At 42.4% G+C, this 25,835-nt stretch overlaps 1 protein-coding gene and 1 long non-coding RNA gene across 8 annotated transcripts in view; one reads left to right on the forward strand and one right to left on the reverse strand.

The window, feature by feature from the left end:
• Nucleotides 1–25,835, forward strand: part of AGTPBP1 (ATP/GTP binding carboxypeptidase 1) — a 159,691-nt gene that overhangs the window by 13,985 nt on the left and 119,871 nt on the right. For 2 of the 5 annotated variants that reach the window (XM_074995159.1, XM_074995164.1), the window contains exon 1: nucleotides 11,988–12,125. The exons of 1 other annotated variant lie outside the window; for it this stretch is intronic. The gene's annotated coding sequence lies outside the window, so the exon portion shown is untranslated. Of the gene's footprint in view, nucleotides 1–11,987; nucleotides 12,130–12,315; nucleotides 12,458–25,835 lie in introns of those variants that run through there. 2 more of the 5 variants (XM_074995162.1, XM_074995160.1) reach the window with 2 other exon arrangements.
• On the reverse strand, nucleotides 6,002–12,428 carry LOC142013584 (uncharacterized). Of its 3 annotated transcripts, none has more exons than XR_012645717.1 (6): nucleotides 12,298–12,428; nucleotides 11,479–11,642; nucleotides 8,787–8,897; nucleotides 8,542–8,639; nucleotides 7,521–7,585; nucleotides 6,002–7,414 (listed from the first exon to the last, which is right to left on the reverse strand). It is a non-coding gene; the product is annotated as an uncharacterized LOC142013584 (long non-coding RNA). The 3 variants fall into 3 exon arrangements; XR_012645716.1 differs by having other exon boundaries at nucleotides 8,787–8,925; XR_012645715.1 differs by lacking the exons at nucleotides 11,479–11,642; nucleotides 12,298–12,428 and adding an exon at nucleotides 11,670–11,804.

Raw genomic sequence — 25,835 nt, forward strand, 5'->3', positions numbered from 1 at the left:
AAATGCAATGGGGCTGCAGGAACTGTATGATAGGTGCCCACAATCCACTGCTTCCACAGTCAGACTTAGGCAGTCTTATGGGGACACACTAAATTGACTTTCTGAGCAGGTAAGGACACTCAACCTCAACATTATAATATCTAGTGTTAAACATTTGACTTTATTCCCAAGCGTAGACATACTCTCAGTTGAAGGTCATTTTCCTTCCCTTTGATGTACACCTTCCATACAGACTGGATTTTATGCACCTTTCAATTATTAAATTGAGAGGGAAAGTGAAAAAGAGTGGTCTTCCCTTGCTTGCTCTCGCCCCTCAAAATCCAAACTTTAGGAAAAACTTTGTAATAACAGTTTTCAGCAGGTTACCATATTCTTACTCATCATGGATTTGATACATTTTCTTGACTTTTTTGCTTAGCTTCATGTAGCCATTTTAAAATTAAGAATTAAGGAGGGGGAGAGAAAAACCTCGGAAGAGTAAATTTAATTTACTCTTCCCAGAGGTTTCTCTCTCTGTCTCTTTCCCATCTCCCCACTACTCCTTACTTTTTAATTTTTAAGCTGATTCCTCATTTCTTATAAATAAAATTTATTTAATAATAAATTAATAAATAAATAAATAATAAAATTATTTATTTATAATAAAGTTTATTAAATAATAAATAAACTAATAAATAAAATTTAGTCTTTGAAATTGTTAGTCTTAAAGGTGCCACAGGACTGCTTGTTTTGTAAAGATTTTATTATTTTGCACTTTTTCATAAATTAAACAATTGGTGTCCAAGTGTATACACATGAGGCTCTGGCCTCAGCAAATGTGAGGAGGAAATTCACCAATGGAATCGACTTGTTTCTATTTATTGCGAAGGCTTTAATGATCACTGTCAGAGCAAGAGGAAAATGTCAAGTGTTACACATAGCCAACTGGTAACTTCTGTTTGTGTGTGTGTGTGTTTTTTGTTTGTTTGTTTGTTTTTGTTTTAAATTGAGTGCTGTACTCCAAATGTCTTTGCAGTTATGGAGATAAAAACTGTCACTATTTTGTAGGATTTATTTTTAATTGCATACTTGGACACATAAATAATCAAGTATATTTATAAATTTTTGAAAAATTCATGGTATTTCAGTTTGAGGTTCTACAATGCAAAATGGAAATAATCAAAACATTACATGCTGGTACAAATACATATCTGTATTTTCAGAAACCGATTTATTTTTAACTGGCAAAAATAGCTGGTGGCTTAATATTAGCACTCTGAACAGTCATGTAAGTGACTGAAATACAGCCCAGATTTCCTGTTCTGTAAATAAGAAAACAGACATTCTACTTCTCTGCCTTGGGGTCTGTATTATGAAGAAGAAAGAGCCATACCACAGTAAGGCTGGACTCTGGAGCAAAAGTCACTGGAACGCCTTAAGAGGCTCCTGCAGTATAGTACTGCATCATGTTCTTATTAAGCATGTTGAATAGTAAGAGAGAGGTAGCCGTGTTAGTCTGTGCTCCAACAAAACAAAACAGCAGAAATGTAGCAGGCTGAGTGGGAGTTATTATAGCAGGCAGGACACTTAACATCCTCCCTCCCCTTATCCCCCTCCTTCAGTTCTATTTGAGGTCAGATTTTATTGCAATTATTTTGGTCTTCTGTACCTATAACTCTGTCTGTATTGGAAATGAGATTGATAGATGAAGTGGGTTTGTCCCACGAAAGTTCATCACTGAGTAAATCATTTTGTTAGTCTTTAAAGTGCTACAATTCTGCTGTTTTGTTTTATTAAGCATATTATCAGTCTACAATGTCCTGGGTATGCACAAGTGGGGAGGGGAGCACAAGCAGCCCAATAATTGTCAGAGAAAGTACACAATCCACCACCCCCTGGATGGGCAGGAGAGCTCCTCCCAGCCCCCAGGCTGCAGTGGTAGCTCACAGCTCCTCTGGCCCCTGGGCCATGGTGTTAGGGGTGGGGAGGAGAAGCAAGCACCTCCTGGCTCTGGATGGAGCTGAGGGCTCCTCCTATCCTAGAGCTACAACACAGGACAGAGCAAGCTCCTCCTGGGGACAAAAGACTGTGTGGGAAGGAGGGTGAGCTCCTCCCAGCCCGGAGGCTGACATGAGCATAGAACAGGACCATCCAAAAGATTACATTTAAAGTTTTATGCATGCCCCAGCCTAGACACATCAGAGCTAAAAGGCCCACCACTGCCATTGCATGATTCCTGCTGAATGTAGGTAAGAGTTCAAATGTCAATGTAAAATAAAAAGATGCTTTATATGTTCAGTACTATGTACAAACATTTCAGAATTATGACAAATTCTAAATTTGGGTGTCCAAGGATAGGTATATTTAGACACCTCAATCAATGGAAGGATTTTAAAAGATGCTAAGCACCTTGGAACACCCGCTGCAGGCAGTGAAAAATGCATGTGCTTAGCACCATCAGAAAAGTAGGTCATTAAATGAATTGTCCCTATATGGAAAATGGTGCCTAATTTTAAGCACACAAGTTTAAAAATGGTAGTCTTAATTCTTACAATACCTCTGTAAAGTAGATATTACCACAGCTTGTCAGATGATGAAACTGATTCAAAAATAACACACACTAAGCAAAAGGAGTACAGTGACAAATGGAATTCTAAATAATGAAATTATGGAATTAACATTCTGTGTGGATAAAATGCAAGGAAAGATAAATGAAGATTCAGTGAAGACCTAGCAGGTGAAGCTGCTGCTATGACAAGAAACCACAGAGCCATTTACCGAGTGATTAAAACCCATGCTGAAATTTCAAAATAGGACCTGGGCAAATAAAAAGCAAACATGGAAGAGAAAAGAAATACTTACAACTGAGAACAGGAAAACAGAGGGGCCAGTGAATATCAAAGATGTCCTCACTAGATCCAGACCCATCTCAGCACCAGATGTTGATGGAACATGTGAACCAACCAAATGCCATCTGAGCCTATGTTGGATCACTTGGGAAGAGGTTTAGATGCTCGGTGATCTAATGTCTGACATCCTTGTTAATAACATAATGAAACTACCATATGCTCTCAATGTGTTGTTGAAGCCCCACAAAAGGAGCTCCACGAGGAGATCTGCTGCCACTCCCTAATTGTTGAATGAAGGCTCACAAAAAGAGACGGCCCCCCCCCCGCCAACCAATGGAAACATGGAATCGTTGTGAGAATAAAAAAAATGATGCTCTTACAATGGGAGAGGAGTTATATGACTCTGTTGTGAGGAAAGCCATGTGCAGTGTGATACAACACAGGACAGAAGAAGTAAAGGATACACAACTTAGAGAACAGGCTCGATTTAGAGCTAAAAGGTGCTATATAGGTCAGGTATTTGCATCAAGGACTCCCACAGAAGAGTGTACAGAATGGCAATTCCCCCCCTTTCATTTTTCAAAAGGAATTTGACAGCCTGCACAGATGTACATTGTGCAATATTCTTGAGTCTTACAAGATCCCAGTTCAAAATGTCAGTATCATCAGAGCTGTTTACAGGGACGTGAATTGCTTAAGAGTTATCAGCTAGACAAAGAGTGGTTCAGGGTGGAGACTGGCATAAAACAGGACAGCATATATTCACTACTGTTGCTTGGCAATGCCATAGACTGGATAATGAAGAAACAATTCAAACACTGGTATAGGATAGGTAGAAGGCAAATGCCTAGAGTTTGCCATTGATATTGAACTACTGAGAAACACCCCTGGAGTCCTGGGTTTGTCTAAAGTGCTCCTGAACACCACACTGTCATCCCAATACAACACACAATCTAACAGGTACCACAGTAGTGGTAGTATACCTGGTATCTACTGCAGAAATCAAAAGACCCAGCAGCTACTGTTCAGTCTCTCCAGGATATGTGTATTGGTCAGGGATTGTCTGCCAGTTTAGAAAGCGGTAGTTGATGCATGCATCTTGCCACTTCTTTTCCACCCCAATGATCAACACATAGGGACGCTTGCACAGGTGACAGGGGATGGAGAGAACACTGGCCATGTGCCCCTGCCCCCAGCCTGGGGAAGGGCCAGGACAATTCCCTTCTGCCCTAAGCGCCCCCTTTCCCTGCCATGGCCTTGGCCCACCCTGCCCTTGCTGTGTTTCTGACCTAGCCTCGCCCTCTGCTTCTCCACCCTCCAAAAGCATTTCTTCCTCTGGGGGCAGTCAGCACGTCCACTCCTCAGGAAATAGATTAAATGAGGCCATGCTTTCTAAACTCCACAGGGTTTACAGAGGTTTGTCAATCATTTTTCCATAGTGTTTCCCTTTAAGATTCCTGGGAATTTCTGAGCAGTCAAAGGGTAAAAGCAAATGATCGGAAAGAGGAGAATGGTCTCAAGGGCATAGTTAATGCTTGGGAAAATCCAGTCTGAGGCCATGTCTATACTACAAAATAATCAAATTTATTGAAGCTGACTTTTTACCGATGGATTTTGTGAAGTCTAAGATGAGTGTCCACAAATGTCCAGAAAGTCAATATAGTGTGTTGACATTGCGTTAGTTAGGTTTGACTGCATCAGCAATGCATTGTGGGTACCTACCCTACAGCGCCTGCAGCCCCGTTCCATTCTGTGGTTTTGTGACAGTGGGTTATGGGAAAAAATGTGCTGCAGGTGCTTCTGGGTGTTTGATGTCGTCATCATCATGTAAGAATTTCATGACACTTTGTGAGCCATTTTCCCAAAGCCTGCTCCTGGTTCATGACACTGCATGGCACTAGCATGGATACAGAATGGCTTATAGTTATTGCACAATGTGTTATGGCCACTTCCCAAAGTGTCATGCAAAATTAGACAAAGCCAGTAGGAGGATGAGGTGGATGCAGATGATTTGGATGATATTGAAGGACTGGACATGAGGAATGCAGAGCTGCTGGCTGCCCTGAAGGCACTGAATATATTGGAGTGAAGGTTGTGGAGATATGAAACCAGCACACACTTGTGGGACCACATTATTTTGGAGGTCTGGGATGACCAGCAGTGGCTGCAGAACTTCTGCATATACAAGGCCATTTTCATGGAACTGGGTGATATGCTGTTCACCCCTCCCCACCCTAAAGTGCTGCAGTGCCAAAATGAGACATGATTTGACAGTTCACAAGCACGTAGCAATTGGTCTGTGGAAGTTTGCTATTACTGACAGCTACTGGTCAGTGGGAAATCAGTTCTGGGTGGGCAGATGTACAGTGGGAGCTGCAGTGATCCAGTTAGCCAAGGCAATCCATGCCCATCTGCAGCAGAAGACTGTGACTCTGGGAAGTGTGCAGGACATGGTAGATGGCTTTGCTACCATGGGGTTTCCTAACTGCAGTGGTGCAATAGATGGAAGGCACATCCCCATCCTGGTCCCAGACCACATGCCTCAATGTTCATAAATCACAAGGGGGTACTCCTCCATGGTATTGCAGGCATGCACATTTACATGGGATGATTGGGAAAGGTGCACAAACCACACATCTTTAGAAATTCAGGTCTGTACAGAAAACTCTAGGATGGGAACTCTCTTCCCAGACCAGAATATCAAGATTGAAGTGGAGATGCCCATAGAGATAGTGGGCAACCCTGCTTAACTTGTGCTCCCTTGGCTCATGAAGCCATACAGAGGCACTCGGCTGCAGCAAGAAGAACTTCAGCTACGTGCTGCGCAAGTGCAGAATGGTAGTGGAATGTGCTTTTGGCCATTTAAAAGCCAGATTGAGGTGCTCATTGACCGGTTTGGACCTCTGCAAACCCAACTCAACCTCACCTCAATGGTTGAAGCATGCTGTATTCTCCATAACGTTTATGAATCAAGGGTCAAAAATTGCATGCCCACCTGGGTTGCAGAGGTAGATGCCCTGGGCAGTGATTATGTACAGCTAGAAATAAAGGCAATCAGCAAGCCACATGCAGAAGCAACAAAAATCAGGAGGCTTTGAAAAATAGTTTTATGAATTTGCTGCATTTAACTATCGTGCTACCACTCCACCTACCACAATGACGTATGCTTGACCTTTATGAAAGCACCTCCAAGTGCACTCCACCCCATTTGAGCCAATAAATGACACTGTGGTTTTCACAAAAACATTCTTTTTTATTTACGGAGGGGAAGGTTTAGGCGTAGGAAAAAGAAGGGAATGCTGCCAATGTGGCAGAATGTCAGCCATTTGCAGAGTGGAGAGGTTTTGGGGGTGGACCACAAGACTGTGCTTACCCTCCCCTTCCACGTTCAGGACCCTCAACGACAACTGCCTGAGCTCCGTGATTTTGACATTGCATTGCTGAGCATCCCCAGTGTACCTTTCCTCCATCATGCCCTGGGAAATCTTCCCATAAATGTCTGTATTTCATTTGCTGGTTCTCAGTATGCTCAGCACAGATTCATCACCACAGAGAGAAACGAGATCAGGCACCATCGAACACAGGTCGGGCGACAGGGTGAGGAGGCCACATAACTGAGTTCGGTGGTAGGTGTCACTCTGCAGTTCCAGCATGGACTGCAGGATCTTGGTTTGTTCCTTGACAGCCATCAGGGGATCTGCCAAGTGCTTTTTCCTGCACTGGAGCATGCTTTGCTGCCAGTGCTGGGTCCACTTTCTGTCATTTTTGGCTTGAGCTTACTCCCTGTGTGCCTTTTCAAGCTGCTGCACAATGAGGTCCTGTTTGGACCTTTTCCTGCAGCACATCACCACGATCTTCTCTCTCCCACTCATGCTGTCTGTTGAACATAGTCAAGGTAAAAATTTAGATACAATTTTTAAATGTGACACAATGCACTGATCCATACAATGAACAGGTCTCTGTTTGAAAAAATCCCTGCAACTTTTGTTTTCCAAGGCCACTTTTGGCTTCTTAAAGATGACAGAGGATCAACTTCTGCAGAATAGAAGCTGTTAGTTTTCCAGACGATTTTATTGTGGACAGGGTAAGATCCTGGTGGCTCAGGGAAGAGAGTTTGAAACAAAGCCCTGTAAAAACTTTCTTGGTGGCTCCTTAAATCCTGTGCAGGGAAAAAGCTGTTTAAAGCGGAAGAAGCCAGCACTGGAGTTGCCAGTGTCTGGAAGCAGCCCAGGAGCTGCATGGTGGGGATAGGGGTTGAGCCTGCTGGCTGCATGTCAGCCCTGTAAAATGTAAAGCGCAGAAAAAAAGAAAACTCTCAGGAGCACCTCATAAGTCCTTTGCAGCTGTGTGCTTGTGTGAGTGGGGAGGAGACAGAGAGTCTTCCAGCAGCGTGGTGGGAGAGGAGAGGGTCAGGTGAGCCTGCCAGCCCTGTGGAGTGGGGAGACAGAGAGCCATCAGCCATGTGTTGCGGAAGGACAGTCTTGAGAAATTAACATGGCCAGAGAGCAGTGCAGTAATGTTAAGGGGACAAACTTTCATGAAACTTCCTGTGCTTCTTCAAGGTTGCAGAGAGAGACATCAGCCTCCTAAGAATAACAAAGAGTGAAAAAGAAAATATGCTCATACTGTGTGAGCACAGGGATGGAAAATTTGCCAGAATGCTACATGATGCTGTGATACCATATTACTTACTGGGTGCCTGGTTTGGCAAGGTGTGCTGTCACGGAAACCTCAATAAATCAGTCCTCCCCAAAAACCTTGTGTAAAAAAAAAAAATAAGAGTATCTGGCTGAGACTTTTATGGAGATCTCCACAAAGGATAAGCATGCCATCCCCAGAAATAGTAACAAGCTATTCTAAGGGGCATAGCTCTTCTGTACCTGACCTGCAACCCACTTGTACCAGTTTGGGTCCCGTCCCCCAAGAATGGCACAGAGCTGCTTGTAACAGCGACATGTTTTGGGAGATGTCCCCGATCGCCTGTCGACTTCTCTCACCTTCTGACACAACTGCCTGAGCGCCGTGATTTCGACATGGCATTGCTAAGCATGCCCGGTGTACCTTTTCTCCATCGTGCCCTGGGAAATCTTCCCATAAATGTCTGTATTTCATTTGCTGGTTCTCAGTATGCTCAGCACAGATTCATCACCACACAGAGAAATGAGATCCAGGATCTCTTTATGGCTCCATGCTGGGGCTCTTTGTGACACTGAGAACTCTAATCTGAACTAGAACCCTGAGAACTCATGGTGGCTAGATGTGATAGTTACTGGTGTGTGCTATCCACCCTGGTCAGAAAGAAAATTAATTCAAATTCCTGGGCTTCCTGTTACCTACTCCCTGCACAGCTGAAGAGCAGCAGAGGTGAAAGTGGCCAGAAAGAACACCTGTAGAGCATTGTGGACTACCTCTGGGATGTCTCTGGAGGCCAATAAAATTGATTTAAAAGTAACCCAGTTTCCACACTAGCATAAATTCGAACTTGGCGTTACACTACATCACATGGGCGGAGCAAGAAAGTCAGCCTTAGCACCCCTTAAAATTGACCTAATGGTATTTGCAGTGAAGACAGTTACATTGTAAAAATCAAGCTAAGTGCCTTAAAATTGACTTTATGTTTTAGTGTAGACATAGCCTGAGCTGCAACAGGCAGATGTCTGTTTTCCAAAGCTAGTGTGAATCTGTCTAGCTAAACTGGGAGGCGTGCTCTTGCCTGCAATGCAGATGTATCCATTAGAGCCCAGGGCCAAGTTCTTCATACTGCAGGCTGGAGAAAAGTCCCCTTCCCTTTCTAGCCGATTAGGAAAAGCCCTGGGAAGGAGAACAGCATGTTTTTCCTCCTTTCTGATACAGGAGAGACACTGGTAAAGCGTGCTAACAACTGATCTTGTTCCAGGAGGAAATGGATGAAGTAACAGAGGTATAGCTAGACGTACTTGCTTGCAGGCTGCAGCTCACCTGAATCAGTCAGCCCTGAGATGGAGGGCCGTAGGACTTCTGAACCCAGTGGGAGGAATTTGCTTGAAGTATAGCAGAGGCTCCAAAGAGGAGGATTGGAACTTCTCAGTCCTGGAGAGTGATAACTGGATTCAAGCAGCTGAAGAAAAGTTTTATATCTCTAAAAAACAGCAATTAATTAGAACCCCACTAAAGGGCTCTTATGATCAGTGGATGGGTCTGGGAGCTGATTATTGCAGGGAACACAGTAGGAATTGAGAGCAGGGTGCCTACAGGGCAAGGAGCGGGTGCTCTGGTGGATGGGCAGCTGATATTGTGGGCACAGGAAAGCTCTGTCTTCCCAAACAGCCTGACAGGGTCCTGCTTATGCACAACCCCCAGGCCACCTCCTGCTCACTGTTCCCTCTGAGCCAGGGGCTGAGGCAGGCAAGCTGGGGGGTGTGGTGCACAAAAGACCCTGCAGACTGGGGCTATACCCCCATATTCTTGGCAGAGGGACTGTGCTGCTTGCCCAGTGCTGGAGCTGGGGATGGGAGGCAGGGCAGCAGCCATGGGTGTGGTGTAAACTCCAGGGAGAGAGGGACGGTGCAAAGGGGGGGGCCTTGGGCAGGGTAGGGGGGGGCTGGGGTCTAGCCTTCCCCCAGGACACATTCACCTGTTACTTATGCTCTTGAGATAACTATTGCATAATTTAGTTTTAGATTCTGAAGTGAAATAGTTACATCTTGATTCTGCTGTCATTGCTCTGCGCACAAAACTGTATGTCTGCTGTTTAGAATGGACTTGCTTCTAACTTATATTAACCTAACAGAGAGGGCCATGCCTTCAGAGTCTTAGATCTGGCTAACCTTTGTACACCCTAATGAGGTCAAGCATGAAGAGGGTTTCCTCACAAGTACGTCACAGGGTTCTGCACTGGGGGAACCAGGGTAAAGCCAGGGACATACAGTTTAAACAAGGATTATCTTTTTCAGTTACAGGACAAGATCATTCTTATCGCCCTTCATCATGCAGACCTGACTACTCAGAATACGTGGGCATCCTTAGAAACCTTTGGGAAGCCCACTGGTGATTGTGCATGCCACAACACACTACACTAGTAAGATTCAAGAAGCAATTAGAAGTTGCCTGTTATAAGATGGCGCCAATCATTTTAAAAGAGATACTGCTGGATAGTTCAAACCAAAATTTAGGTTATACAAGATTTTTTTAAAATGACACCATTCTTAATTTTGTAAGTGTTGAAAATCAAAACAAATATTTGTAAAAAATGAACCAGATCAAAATGCCCAGTACCTTTTTTTGCTTCTATATGTGACTGTTGTTTACTTTGCGTAGTTAAAAAATAGTCTCCTTCTGTTTTGTTTATCATTCACACACAGTTCCTGAAAGTCTTATCTTCTGAAAGACTCATTACTTAACTCAGATGAACAGTGTTTGTCAACTTATTTTTAGCTTTAAAAATTTTCAGTATATTTATATTTGTACATAAGCAGTATGATTTATTCATTATTTGCTGTCTTCCTGCCCTCATGTACTATTTCTGTTTTGATTATCTGAGCCAAATTTCCATCTATTCATGAGAAAAAGAAAAGATTCAGAAATGAGGGCAGGATCAGCTTGCTGATGTCTCCAGGCAAGAGTTAGAAGCATATCTGCAAAGGAAATGGGGCTGAGAAACATCCCAGCTACAGAAACTGGAGTAAAGTGTGGTTTTGTGAAAACACTTAAATTTTTTTGTTTGAATCTCAGATTTTCCAGGTTTCCTGATGCTGAGCCAGGCTCATGAGTCAGACAGCCTGGATGGCTGGGCAGGTCTGGGGTTCCTAAGTCTTAGGATTGCCTAGCCCTGCCCCTGTGACAGTCCATGTGGCTGGGCTGCCCTGGATATGGTAGAAACCAGGATCTACAGTAGCTGCTGCAGCCATTGTCCATGTCAATTTCACAGGTCAGTTCCATGGTACTGTTCCTGCTGGGCAGCAGTGAAACTGCCATGAATCATGGCAGTTTCACAAACCAGCCATCTGGAAATGTCTTTTTCTAACATATTTCTGGAATGAAGTTTTTCAAAGTTGCCAGTTTGTGGGAAATGTGGGGGAGTGAAAATTAGTTTTGATCAGAATTGGACTGAAATGAAATTTCCAAATGACAGTTTTCTATGAACCGTAATTTCCAAATTTCAATTAGCCCCACTAGTAAACAGCATGAATTGCTTGCTCATACTGTCTTGAGTATCTCAAAGGATTTTGAATTTTTATCAGTTTCCTTTTCCATCCAACTCCATCTTTAAAGAGCTTGCTGAAAAAGGAAATAGGGTTATTTTGGAGGTAGGCAGGGTTTTTGTGGCTGGGAAATTAAAGCATCAGGACGTCAATGTCGAAATTTTCAAAAATCACTAGTTGTATTGTACAGCTCAATGACTGGGCATCACATTTAAGACAACTAGAGCCTGATTTTTCAGAATACTTAGCATTTCTGTAGCATTTCATATGTTCAAAGCACTTTAGGGACACTAACTGATTAATGCTCATGCTACTCCTGTGAGTTAAATAACATGACCTCCCTTTTTATGGGGAAAAATTGAGGGAAAAAAAAGGCAAAGCAGTAGCACCTCTCACCACACAATGAAACAGTAATACAGCCAGAATGAAAATTTAGGACCCCTGTTCCTCAGACAAGTTAGATTTCCTACCTTAGTGAGCAGTGGCAGCTACCATTGCCTTCAGCTGTAGTTGGGCTTGCTGAGCACTCAGGAAAATTATGCCCCATATATTTTCAGCCCTGCACCCTCAAATGATTAACACAGCAGCTCCATGCAGAAATTTTGGTACAGCTCCCCCAGTGTCATGTAGGTACCTATAGCACAAACAGAACGGAGGCTACCTGAGAGCGACACACAAATGTAGTAACCATTGGCTCAGCCTTTCTCTTTCCGTAGTTCTTGCTCTCATTCCCCGCACGTTTTCCGAGGGGAACGAGGCCTCCCAATGCAGGGCCTTCCTCAGCAGCACGGAGTCGGGCTGGGGCTGGGTTCGTGGCAAGACTGCACTACAACGCTCCCACGCAAGGGCGCCGAGGTAAGGCCAGCCTGCGCCCCTTCAATGTGCTGCCCGCGTTGCCCGCTAGGGGTGCTTTGCGCCTTCCCGGGAAGCTCTGCTATTGGCCGCCAACGGCGGCAGGGCACTGACTCAGCCCCGGCACGCTTCGCCCCCCCACCCCTGCAGGCTGGCGCGGACCGAGAGCTCGGCGGGTGCGGCCGCCCTCCGCCCGCACGCGCCTCCCTCGCACGGGAGCGTGGTGACGTCTCCGGGACGCCGACAGGTTCCTACCGCCGCCGGGGTTTGTATGAAAATACCTGGGCGCCGCGCTGGCCCGGCGCTTGGCCGGGTGCTACGGAGGCCGAGTCTGGCGCAGCGCCACCCCGCCCCGCCCCGCCCCGCCCCGAGTGGGCTGAAGGGGAAGCGCGGCCAGGCGGAGGGACAGCAGGTTTCGCCAGCGCTGGGCTGGGTACCGGGAGGGAGGCGTGCTCGGGCCGCGGGCTGCCGGGGGATCGCAGCGGCTCGGGCGCCTGCACGGCGAGGTCCCGCCTGGCGGAGCGGGGGTCTGGGCGCGCGGCGGAGGGCTCGGCTGCGGCTGGCCGTCCGAGGCGGTACTTCTCCTTCTGCAGTGGGGTAGGTGATCTCCGCTGGCGGCTGCTCTTCAGCTTTCAGACGCGGCCATCGTCACGGGGGGCTTGCACTGTGCCACTCCGCGAGGAGCAGTGCGTGCGCTGCAAATAGCGAGTGTTCTGCGGAGCTGTTGGGGCTGAGCTGTGACCAGGTCGTCTCAGTGATACCGGGGAGGTGGCACGATGCGGGGCGTAGGTCACACCAGTTGTTTACATGCGTGCTGTCTCGCTCTGCCTCTCACAGCATGCAGCTCTTTTACCTATGTATTTGGGTGCCAAACTTTTGCCGGTAATGGTACATGGCCATCGTCCCACTCTTAATTCCGAAAACTAAACATAGTACCTTATCCTCTTTCCACATTTCTGTTGCTGACCTGCCAGAATTGTCTTCTCATAACTCCACTGCACTGTGTCCTTAAACTAGTGCAGGGGGTGGTACATGAACGCTCGCTGCTGAAATAATACTTACTAAGTGCGCTTTGTGGTGTAGTCTGCCAGGAATCTGTTTCACATAACGTTGTTAAAAATCCATAGGTTTATCTCTCAGTGATAATAATTTGGTTTTAAATAATGGTTGTCTTCTGTCCCTCTACTGAAGTGCTGTGAAATTGATTTGTGGTAATAGACTACTGGTGATATTTGCTACAGTGCTTAAGTGCCTCAGCTAGGGTTATGTTACTTGAGCACAGTAGCTGGTGTAATACTTTGAAAAGTGCATAAGAGATGGTGAGCCATTTCTAAGACTTCTGCATATAATCTTTTACAAATATCAAGCTTCTGTAACTGTTGAGAGAAATCAGTTAGTTGAGCTTTTACTCTTTTCATTCTTTGCTCCATGTTAGATTTCAGTTGTAAAATTTTGCGGCAGGGACCATATCCTATTTGTACACTGTCTGTTGCAGTGGGGATCTGATTCTGATTGGGCATGATCATCTTCAAATAGAATTGTAATATTGTGTAACGTTGATAGTGATGAAAGTAGAAATATGTTCAATGTGATGGGGAGGCTAATGATGTAATTTTAGAATAACTTTCATATTTGACCTTCACAAATAGCAGTTAGTGTTCATTTTGTTGCATATCTGTGTTCAAATATCCTTTTTGTGGCAAATCCTGTAATACAGTCACAGTCTTATACTTAACGACATTATAGCTGTTGCTGGAAATGTTGATATCACCTTATGATTTCATTTTAAGAGGCACAAATGAGAGCATTGTGGCTAATGACAGTGTAAGTTCTTAAACATGTCCAAACTGTCAGAACTTGTCAAGAGATTGTTTTGGTATATTTAAATTGATTAGTAATAGTCTGTTTCTTCATCTTTGTAATCCTGTGACTTATAGGATTTCCTTCCCCCCCCTCCCCCCCCCGCCATTTTGGTACAGTTTTAAAAAAACTTGCATTTTCACTTTCACTATTTAAAGTTGTGGAACTTTCCACGGTCTGAATCTGGGAAATTTACTCTCTATAGGAATAAATTGCCTCTTTTTCTCCTCAATAACCCATTTCTTGTGGTAAATGTCATGCTTTTTCCAAATACTCTCAATTCCATTCCATCTTTTTATTATATCTATTTATTGTGCACAAATCTGGCAAAGAAGACAGGCATTTTTTCTACACTGTAAGCTTTCTTTGTAACCCAAAGGCCTAGCAACTTCTGATTTTGACTTTTTAAAAGGATCTTCCGCAGGGTTAGCTACCAGTGGAAAGCGATAACAGATTATTTCTTTTGATAGCATTTCAATAAAATGGAGAAGTTATTTTTATAAAAAGAGTAAAAGTCTGTCTTTCCTCTGCTGTCTTAAACCATGCTGATGGATTGTGGAAACTTAGGCTGTGTCTGCACGATGAAATAAAGTAGACTATTAAAGTGTGTGGTGTTGGGTTTTTTTGTTTTTTTTTTACTGCTAGATTTTATAAAGCTGATGCTGAGTGTCCACATAAGTCTTGAAAGTTGACATAGTGTGTCTACATTGTCTTTGCTAGATTTGACTATGTCTGTAGTGCATTTTGGGTACCTATCCCACAGTGCCTGCAGCCCCATTACATTCTAGGTTTTTGTGCCAGTGGGGTTGCAGTGAGCTGTATTGTTTCATAAAATATTTCAAAATAATAAAAAATTAGGCTTATGCAAATGGTATATGCTCAACTAAAAACAATCTGTTAACCATCAACATTCCTGGTAAGGCAACACTAGCATAATGATAAGCTGAGGAATTTAAAAAATTGAAGTTTTGAATCATGTTTTGATTGCCACTTCCTCCTCTGGCTTTTTTGAGGGTCACTTTACAACATGCAGAAGCCGAGTTGATGGACCAACCAAAGAAATTTGCAGCTTGAAGCAGATTTTGCAATTGTAGGCAGGAGGAGTAGGCACCATGCCTGCCCATTAGTTGTTGGGACTCTGGAAACTAACATCACATGATCGGGCATTGGCTGACCTGAAGAATGTAACTGACAGAGTGGAGAAAGGGAACATGATACCATTCTTGATCTTGGATTTGGGAGAATCTCAAAAAACCACCTTCAGTGGGAACCTTGGATTTCTCTTAGCTTACCATAGATGGGATGATCTCTTCCTCTCCCCTCCACCCCGCTTCTGTCTAATAAGAGTCTGTTCAGGTATGAAGACAAATCTTTCTTTTGTAATATGGCTCTAAACCTGTAATTAGAAAGGCAAGATAAAAGTAATGCCTTCAGCAGTCTGACGGTGGTAAGATTGTCATGTCTTGGAATGGCTGCTGAGACTATGTGCTGTGCCTCTAGCTTACTAGCAGAAAGTATAAAAGTAGGAAACGCAGTGGTTTTTCTTAGCTTCTCCTTTTTGTATGTTTTTGTTGCCTTTTAAAGGAATGGGATTAGACTTCAGTGTAATGGTAGCGAAAGTGACCATCTAAGGGTGTGTCTACACTATGGATGTTGCAGCTGTGCATCTTTAGGGTAAACATTTACTACATCAAATTAAGCAAGATTTCCATTGATATAGGTTAGCATTTCCCAAACTGTGTTCCACAGAACACTAGTGTTCCAAACAGTACGAACAGGTGTTCAGTGAAAAATTTTTGAAATTTTGTCTCTCTCAGAAATACTAAGGTACTTGAATGGCATTCAGGTTGTAGGTATATTGATGGTGAGGAGGGCTTTAAACTAGGTTTGCCAGGGACAGGGGAGCAAAGCCCACAGGTAAGTGGAGAATATGGAAACCTGGGGGATGGGTCGGAAGTAGGAGGGAGCATGGGCAACAATGTCAGAGTAAAAAGAGGGCCAGGAAAAAACTGGGGGGAAAGTTCAAATCAATATCTAAGATGCCTATATACCAATGCAAGAAGTATGGGTAATAAGCAGGAAGAACTGGAAGTGCTAATAAATAAATACAACTATGATATCATTGGTATCACAGAAACTTGGTGGGATCTCACACATGATTGGAATGTTGGTATTGAAGGCTACAGCCTGGTTAGGAAAGATAGGGAAAAAAGGGGGGAGGTGTTGCCTTATATATAAAAAATGTGCACACTTGGACTGAGGTGGAGATGGACATAGGAGATGGACGTGTTGAGAGTCTGTGGGATAGTTTAAGAGGGGTAAAAAACAAGGGTGATGTCCTGTTAGGAGTCTACTACAGGCCACCTAACCAGGTGGAAGAGGTGGATGATGCTTTTTTTAAACAACTAACAAAATCATCCAGAGCCCAGGATTTGGTGGTGATGAGGGACTTTAACCATCCAGATATATGCTGGGACACTCATACAGCGGGGCACAGACTATCCAATAAGTTCTTAGACTGCATTGGAGACAATTTTTTATTCCAAAAAGTTGAAAAAGCCACCAGGGGAGAAACTGTTCTGGATTTGATTTTAACAAATAAGGAGGACTTGGTCGAGAATTTGAATGTGGGAGGCTGCTTGGGTGAAAGTGATCATGAAATCATCGAATTCACAATTCTAAGGACTGGTAGGAGGGAAGATAGCAAAATAGAGATGATGGGTTTCAGGAAGGCAGATTTTGGTAAACTCAAGAGGTGGTAGGTAAGATCCCATGGGAGGAAAAACTGAGGGGAAAAACAACTGAGGAAAGTTGGCAGTTTTTCAAAGAGACATTATTAAGGGCCCAAAAACAAGCTATTCTCCTATGTAGGAAAGATAGTAAATATGGGCAAAGACCGCCTTGGGTTAACAAGGAGATCCTGCATGATCTCAAACCAAAAAAAGTATCCTATAAAAAATGGAAACTAGGACAAATTACAAAGAATGAACATAGGCAAATAACACAGGAATGCAGGAGTAAAATTAGAAAGGCTAAGGCACAGAATGAGCTCCAACTAGCTACAGGCATAAAGGGTAACAAGAAGGCCTTTTACAAATATATTAGAAACAAGAGGAAGACCAAGGACAGGGTAGGGCCATTGCTCAGTGAGGAGGGAGAAACGGTAACGGGGAACTTGGAAATGGCAGAGATGCTTAATGACTTCTTTGTTTCGGTCTTCACAGAGAAGTCTGAAGGAATGTCTGACATAGTGAATGCTGGTGGAAAAGGGGTAGAGTTAGTTTTTGAAATAAAAAAAGAACAAGTTAAAAACCATTTGGAAAAATTAGATGTCTGTAAGTCACGAGGGCCTGATGAAATGCATCCTAGAATCCTCAAGGAGCTGATAGAAGAGGTAGCTGAGCCGTTAGCTCTCATTTTTGGAAAGTCATGGGAGACAGGAGAGATTGCAGAAGACTGGAAGAGGGCAAATATAGTGCCCATCTACAAAAAGGGGAATAAGAACAACCCAGGAAGTTACAGGCCAGTCAGCTTAACTTCTGTGCCAGGAAAGGTAATGGAGCAGGTAGTTAAGGAAGTCATCTGCAAGCACTTGGAACGTAGTAAAGTGATAGGGAACAGCCAGCATGGTTTTGTAAAAAAACAAATCATGTCAAACCAACCTGATAGCTTTTTTTGACACGATAATGGAACTCGTAGATAAGGGAGAAGCAGTGGATGTGGTATACCTGGACTTTAGTAAAGCATTTGATACGGTCTCGCATAATATTCTTATCGACAAACTAGGCAAGTCCAACTTAAATGGGGCTGCAATAAGGCGGGTGCATAACTGGCTGGCTAATTGTACCCAGAGAGTAGTTGTTAATGGTGCTCAATCCTGCTGGAAAAGCATAACAAGTGGAGTTCCGCAGGGGTCTGTTTTGGGACCAGTTCTGTTCAATATCTTCATTAATGATTTGGATATTGGCATAGAAAGTATGCTTATTAAGTTTGCAGATGATACGAAACTGGGAGGGGTTGCAACTACCTTGGAGGATAGGGTCATAATTCAGAATGATCTAGATAAATTGGAGAAATGGTCTGAAGTAAACAGGATGAAGTTTAATAAAGATAAATGTAAGGTGCTGCACTTAGGAAGGAATAATCTGTTTCACACATACAGAATGGGAAAAGACTGTCTAGGAAGGAGTACAGCAGAAAGGGATCTAGGGGTTCTAGTAGATCACAAGTTAAATATGAGTCAACAGTGTGATGCTGTTGCAAAAAAAAGCGAACATGATTCTGGGATGCATTAGCAGGTGTGTTGTGAACAAGACACAAGAAATCATTCTACCGCTCTACTCTGCGCTGGTTAGGCCTCAGCTGGAATATTGTGTCCAGTTCTGGGCACCCCAATTCAAGAAAGATGTGGAGAAATTAGAGACGGTCCAGAGAAGAGCAACTAGAATGATAAAAGGTCTGGAGAACATGACTTATGAAGAAAGGCTGAAAGAATTGGGCTTGTTGAGCTTGGAAAAAAGAAGTTTGAGGGGGGGACATGATAGCGGTTTTCAGATATCTTAAAGGGTGTCATAAGGAGGAGGGAGAAAACTTGTTCTTCTTGGCCTCTGAGGAGAGAACAAGAGGCAATGGACTTAAGCTGCAGCAAGGGAAGTTTAGGTTGGACATTAGGAAAAAGTTCCTAACTGTCAGGGTGGTCAAGTACTGGAATAAGTTGCCAAGGGAGGCTGTGGAATCTCCCTCGCTGGAGATATTTAAGAACAGATTAGATAGATGTGTCTCAAGGATGGTGTAGATAGTGGTCGGTCCTGCCGTCGGGGCAGGGGACTGGACTCGATGGCCTCTCGAGGCCCCTTCCGGTCCTAGTGTTCTATGATTCTATGATATTTATAACAGATTCATAATAGTGTAGTTATTATGCAACTCATGGTGCAAAAATCATAGTTGATTCAAATTGTTTTGCCATGAGTCATATTCAGAGAAATCACATGATGCTGCACTTTGATATGCTTGGTTCCTAATATTACATGGATTTGTGATCAAAAGACGCAAAAACACTCTTCCCATTTAAAAAAAAACTGTCAAATGTTACTTATTTTACAGAAAACTACTGGAAAATAAGAAAAACAAATATATAAAACCACAAAACTTAAAAATATTTTTCTATTACTTGATTTGTTTTGTAATTTTTTTTCACATAAAAATGTGTTTTTTGAGCTTTAAGGAAGAACAGACTTTTCTTGACGGTATTGTCATTTCTGTTTTTGTGCAAAAGAACGACACTGGCCATCCTTCTTTCAGCTGTTTGTATTGATATTTTGTTTTGGGTTTGTACTTAATTTTTAATTTGTATACTGACTTATAGGGTTGCTAACTGTTCTCCAATCAAAAGGGCATTATTTTTTCATGCAGATTGTTTTCTCTTACTTTTTGTTCTTCGCAAAACAAGACATCTAAAAAAACTCCTCTTTTAAATCCACTTTTGAGTATTACATGCAGCAGTTTTTCAGTCTGAAACATTCCCCTTCCACCGCCATCATGTATGTGTTCTGTCAATATATTCTAAGCACACAGCTGTTAGTTGGACAAATTAGTTTGGGAAATGCTAACGTAGGTAATCTATCCCTGAAACTAGAAGTAGGTTGGGTGACAGAAGAACTCCTGGTATAGACAGAATCAGCTTGTTTACAGTGCTTGAGCATGTGAATTTTTCACATTCCTGAGTGAAGTAGGTCTGTCTATCCAAATTCTAAGTACAGAGCAGGTCTAAATAAACACTCCCTTTCCTTTTTATAATGGACCAGTAGTATATTATCTCCAACATCGAAAAATTAAAGGAAATTTTCTCACTGAAAGACTCTACAATACAACAAAAGCAGCTATGATTAAATTATTAAAATTAGTCTCCTAATCTTTTAAATTTTAGTTGCTTTAATTGTTTTTCTGCTTCCTCTGTGCTTAATTAAATCTTATAACTAATAGCCATCATAATGGGAACAAGCCAATAATAACTTGACACCATTTTAAAACATGCTCAACTCTTCCGATTGAATGGTGAACAAAGGATTTTTTTAATTCCTTGTCCCTTGCCTTCAGATGTTGAGAAGATGTTTTCTTCCACCCATTTTTCAGTGGAATAATCTGGATTTTTCTGCTGTTTTAGGTGCCCTAGTCCAAACATTACATTCTTATAACCCCTGATCATCTACAGTCTTGCCATCTAGCCACATAGAAAGTTAGGTACCTAAATTTCTTCTAGTAATATCCCAACCTGATTAAATTTCTGGTGGTGGGAGTGCATGTGACCATCTCAATCCTGATGCCACTGAGCAGTTTTCCACTTACTTCACACCTAAGCCTCAGTTGGAGTCACAAACTGGTAGTCCCTATCTTGCCTGTAGATTTTGCTTATAGTTTGATTTAGAACATGTTGATTTGGTTAGATTACATGCTGTACATGGTGCTTCTCTTTCCCAAATATCACATTGGTTGGAGCACTCACCCAGGATGTGGAAGACATGGGTTCAAATCCCACCCCCCACCCCCACCAGTTTGATTTGGTGGGACTTGAACCTAAGTCTCCTTCCAGGTAAGTGTCCCAACAACTGAGTAAGAGAGTCAATTTATCTACTCCAAAAGATACTGAAATTCTTCACGTGAAATGGTGTAACGTCACCAGGAGGGAATGAAAGACACCTCCTATCTCCACCACTAGCAGAGTCCCATAGTTACGGCACTCACTTGATATCAGGGGAAATGTGGATTCAGGTTCCTGCTCCACATTATATAGGGGGTAGGATTTGACACACCAGCATTTGGGTGTATTTTGAAGAAAGCTCTCATGGCTTAGGTGACTAATTCCAGGAGAGCATTCTTGGTTGCGAATTTCATTTAGAGGGAGTTGTGGTGTTTGGTATCTTAGGGCATGGCTACACTATAGCTTTAAGCTGACTTATTTTAGCTTGACTTACAGCCATTGCAGTAGTTACTTTAGTGCATGGGTGTTCAACCTTTTGGCTTGCCTGGGCCGCATTGAGTGAAGAGGAATTGTCTTGGGCCGCATATAAAATATATAATATAGTTAATGTGTGTAAATCACATAATAATGTTAAAAGTTTACGATCTTGTGGGGCCGCCTTACTAGCTGTCCAGGGGCGCCTGCGGGCCGCGGGTTGGACACGCCTGCTTTAGTGGTTGTTGTTCACACTGTCCTCCTCCTGTCAGTGGTGTCTCTCCCCTCACCAGGAGCACTTCTGCTGACTGAGGAGCTGTGGTGGGGGTTGAGGCACAGGGCATTTAGCTTCATACAGCTCTCTGCTGGGAGCCCACTTGCCCCACTTCCTGTGGTTCTTCCCTTCTCAGCTCTGGACTGAGGTTGAGGGCAGCTAGATAAGAAAGGTAGGGAGCTTGAGTCAATTTTATGGCTTCATGACACTGGTGTAACTGAGGAGTATGACAGAAAGACTCTTGCCATAACTACACCAAAATAAGTGCTGCACCTCCTGTGGAGATGGAATTATGTTGGTGTATTAAGATACTTCAGCAGGATAAGGCTGTAATGTAGCCACTGACATAATGACGTAGACATAAGCTGCCTTAAGTTGACCAAGCTACCATGGAAAATTAACCCACTCAAGGTCAATCTTCTGTGATTTTGTTTTGCACATGCACAAAATAATGCTTTAAGGGGTCAGAGTTGACCCCGGAAATCCTCACAAGCCATGAGGGTTAAGGAACGTCGATGGGAGAAATGTTCCCATCAGCCTTCTTCCATGTCGACAGCCATTGTAGCCAACCACTGATAAGTCAATTTTTAGCTATGCAATTTTACCTTCCCCAATTGTGTATCAGTGTTTTTAGTTCTATGTCCAGTATATACATAGCCTGTGTAATATAGACCAGGTCTAATTCACTTTGAGGCATGGGGCTTCAGCCACACATCTTTCCTGGCTTTTTCGACTACACAATTTACCCTCTCTAGTCAGTCACCCTGAGGAACTGGGTGGTGCTGGATGAGAGAATTTACTTAACCATGGAAGGTCAACATTGCCTAGAAACATTACCAACATTTCTGCTGCTTCCGGGCTCTTAGAAGACATTTAGGGGTGAATTACAGCTAAATAACAACACAGAGCCAGTATTGGTGGTTGTAAACAAGCCGTATGGGACCGCAGAAAACTTGGCCATGCCAAGATAATCTGCGTTTTGGGCTAACTAAAATCATGCTGGATTATGGATGTTGATGGAGGAGAGTGTTCTGAACTTAGAGAGGGTCAGCCTGTAGCTAGTTCGTGGCTCCCCATTCAAACTATTAATACATTAAAACTCCGGGCAGCTGGCATCTGGATAGGAGAGCCAGCCCTGCAGTAGCCGGCCTCCCGGCAGCCTGCAGACGGTAGCCGACTCCCGAACCCTACTTTCCCAATTATCATACATTCGGTTATCTGACTATTGGTCAGTCCTGATTATGTTGGATAACCAGGATTTTACCGTATATGTGAACCAACTCTTTTAGGGGCCGAATACACCTGGTGCATAGTATTGTGAACTTTGACACCTTCTTTGGGGTTTTGAATTTTACTTGGTGACAAGAGACCTAAGTATTATAGGTTTTAATGGTCAGTCTAAGTCCTCCTCATGACTCCCACCCCAAGATGTTATCTTGAAGTTTCATGTTTGCCCATCGTATCTCGCATCACCCTTTCTAAAAGCGTTTTAATTCTTTTATAGTCCTTATTGCCAATGTAGTTTGGGGCTTTCCATTCTTATTTATTGGAAGTTAAACCTCCTAATACCTGAACTGTTGTGGATCATGTTTTCCTTCATTATTGCTTGTTGGCAGGCTTAAACCTGAAACAATTTGAGAGCCAAATTACAATCTTAATTAAAAAAAGTTTTGGATTGGGGATGGGAAGATCATTGTTACCTACATAATACTTCCAAATGACGTTGTAATCATTTGAACTCAATCACTGGAAATTTTGTACCAGCAACAGGTTTCGTATATTGCACTTGTAAAATTTGTTGAAATTTCAGAATGCTAATTTTCTACTGTCTATGTAAAATATATCTCACTAACAGCAAAAATGTAATACTGCTCACCATGAGAATTCTTGTGATCTAATGCAGGCTAACTATTCCACATGTCTTTTCTCAATCAGCTTCATGAAGCTTTGTATAAGCCCTTTTAAATGCCACTGTATTAACTGCAGGTTACTGTTAGTGTTGATAAAGACCAGATTTTTACTGCAATGTGGTAGTATGTAAACTAACCAGCTCACAAGTTTTCTTTTATGTAATAAATATCTGTAAAAAGAATAAATATAAGGACAGAAGACAATAGTCCACCTAAACATATCCTCTCAAAAGATTTTCCAGTTTCAAGAGCTTATTTCTTATTGTGGGTCTAAAAGTACACTTGCTAATTTCTTATGTGACAGTTCATAAATAGCTATGATGAAATATGTTGCTTTAATGTATTGGGGAAAATGCTGTTTCCCTTTACTTCTCCAAAAGATGATAGTCACAAGAGTTGTCAAAAACCTTCCAATGTTAAGCAGCTTCTTAGGGTAGCAAAAAAGCAGTCAAGTAGCACTTTAAAGACTAACAAAATAATTTATTAGGTGAGCTTTCGTGGGACAGACCCATTTCTTCAGACCATAGCCAGACCAGAACAAGAAGTGGGTCTGTCCCACGAAAGCTCACCTAATAAATAATTTTGTTAGTCTTTAAAGTGCTACTTGACTGTTGTTTGTTTGTTTGTTTGTTTGTTTGTTTTTGTTTTGATAGTATATAGACTAGCACGGTTCCCTCTCTGTTACTATTCAGCATTCTTAGGGAAGGAATATTTTCAATGCAACTTGAAGGTGTCCACGCGATCAAGTGAGGAAAATATATTTATGTGAACAAATTCACAGGTATGCATATTTTCAGCTGCACAGAACTTCATGCTTTATTTATGGCATGCATTCAAATAACTGAAAGATTTAGGGAATTATAGGTCCTGTGGATAGGCTTGGAGCATGCACACAAATGTTTTCATGTATTTATGACAGCTTTAGAGAAAACTGATCCCAGCAAATTGCATATATTTATACGTGCTGTTGACTGACTTTTTCTTTCCTAACCTACGTTTTCTGATTTTTGTTTTGACTTCTTTAAAAAATGATTCAGAAGAACTGAACCTGTTTCAGATCACTAAGAGTATGATGTGGACTTCATAAAGAAAGTAGATTTTTTGAATTTGTGCTTTGGACAGATATCTCCAGATAATACCAAATTTGAAAACTCCCTAGAGCTCTTTTGCACTTCATCACTGTTAATAACTGAAGCAGTGTACTTTGCTATTTGTACTGTAAAAGAGACTGAACTTGAAGTTTCATTAGGTTAGCACTTTAAGGCGTTATAGCCATGTTGTAAAAATGGTCTTGTTCAAAAATGAACCAGTTCTTCAAAAAAACCACCCCAAACCAGTCTCTCTCCCACTACCTAAACTCCCAAATGATTGTCATTTGTACTGGCTTTAGTTTGGATCCAGTCCACCAAATATGAACAAAGAACTTTCTATGCTAAGAGTTAAATGTATGCATTAGATTATAACCCATCAGGATGGAGCTTGTGTTCTTAGTTTCAGTGGGACCCCAATCCTGTTTGGAATTTCTGAACACTGCCATCATGTAAGTATTTACTACTAAAAACAGACATGTAGTTCTGGTTCTCACCCCGGTTTGGTATAAATTTCTACCTTCCAAATTTTGGGTGGAGAAGTGTAGGACTACCCGTATTCACAGCCTGTGCACTACTGCAATTGTATTTGTACAAACTATGTGTGTTACTGAAGAGAAATGATCGCTCCGTTTTAGAAAGAGAAGTGGATGAACTGACATTAATTCAAATTCGGAACATTAACACATGGTTTAAATCGTGATGGGAACTTTCTGAGTCACTATAGGGGCTCGTCTGCATACTTGACTCAATCTAATTCTTGATCTTCCGCCCCACCCCTCCACTCTAGGATTTGCTCACCTTGATTATGTTTTTCTGATTTGTCCTCCTTGCTTACTGTTTTTGGTTCTCTGTGTCTTAAATATTGAGTCTGTTCTGGTCTGGTTATGGTCTGAAGAAGTGGGTCTGTCCCACGAAAGCTCACCTAATAAACTATTTTGCTAGTCTTTAAAGTGCTACTTGATTGCTTTTTGTTTTTACACCTTCTGAGGTAGCACTTGAAAGATGAAAACACACTGGTTAATATCATTGAGGAATGTATGTGATGATGCTGCATGTGGAATTATGGAAGTCCTCCAATAAGTTTTTTGTTTGGTCTGTATTTGAACAAAGTAGAAACAAGTCTACCCAAATCTTCAATACAATTGGAGCAAACTGACCAGTGATAATGAAGTTACAATTTACTACTTATTACATTATTTTAGATACTAGAGCAGTTCTGAATTGGAATGGGGTAGATATAGTATCTGAAAATACTCCTGAGTTTTCATTTTAATTCGCTAGATTTTAAATTGGTGTCTCTTTAAGAAAGCTGTGGAGAATGCAATCTAACTGCCAGTGGTAAGGGGATATCTTTTGCGTGGGGCAAATGGATAAGATCAGAATATGTCTTTAGGGTTTTTTTAAGAGCTTTTAAATACAGGTTCAGTCTAGCAGAACATTTAAGAGATTTTGCTAATTCACCAATACACTAAGCGCACTATTCTCCAGTTCTGTTTCCCAAAATAATTAGGCCACGGAACACTTTTGGGCTTGGAATACATTGACAGAACGCATTGGTGTTGATCTGGGGAGGGGTGAATACCAAAAAATTGCTGCATGCAATGCTCAAAAGTTGATTTTAGGGTCAGTTTTTTAGCTGTCTCTTACTTTTACAATGAACAAAAAGTGACACGAAAAAAATCATCTGAAGGAACACTTAGGCTACGTCTACACGTGCAGCCAACATCGAAATAGTCTATTTCGATGAATAACGTCTACACGTCCTCCAGAGCCGGCAACGTCGATGTTCAACTTCGACGTTGCTCAGCCCAACATCGAAATAGGCGCAGCGAGGGAACGTCTACACATCAAAGTAGCACACATCGAAATAGGGATGCCAGGCACAGCT

This window comes from Carettochelys insculpta, chromosome 5 (genome assembly GCF_033958435.1).
Source record: "Carettochelys insculpta isolate YL-2023 chromosome 5, ASM3395843v1, whole genome shotgun sequence".
NCBI lineage: Eukaryota > Metazoa > Chordata > Testudines > Carettochelyidae > Carettochelys > Carettochelys insculpta.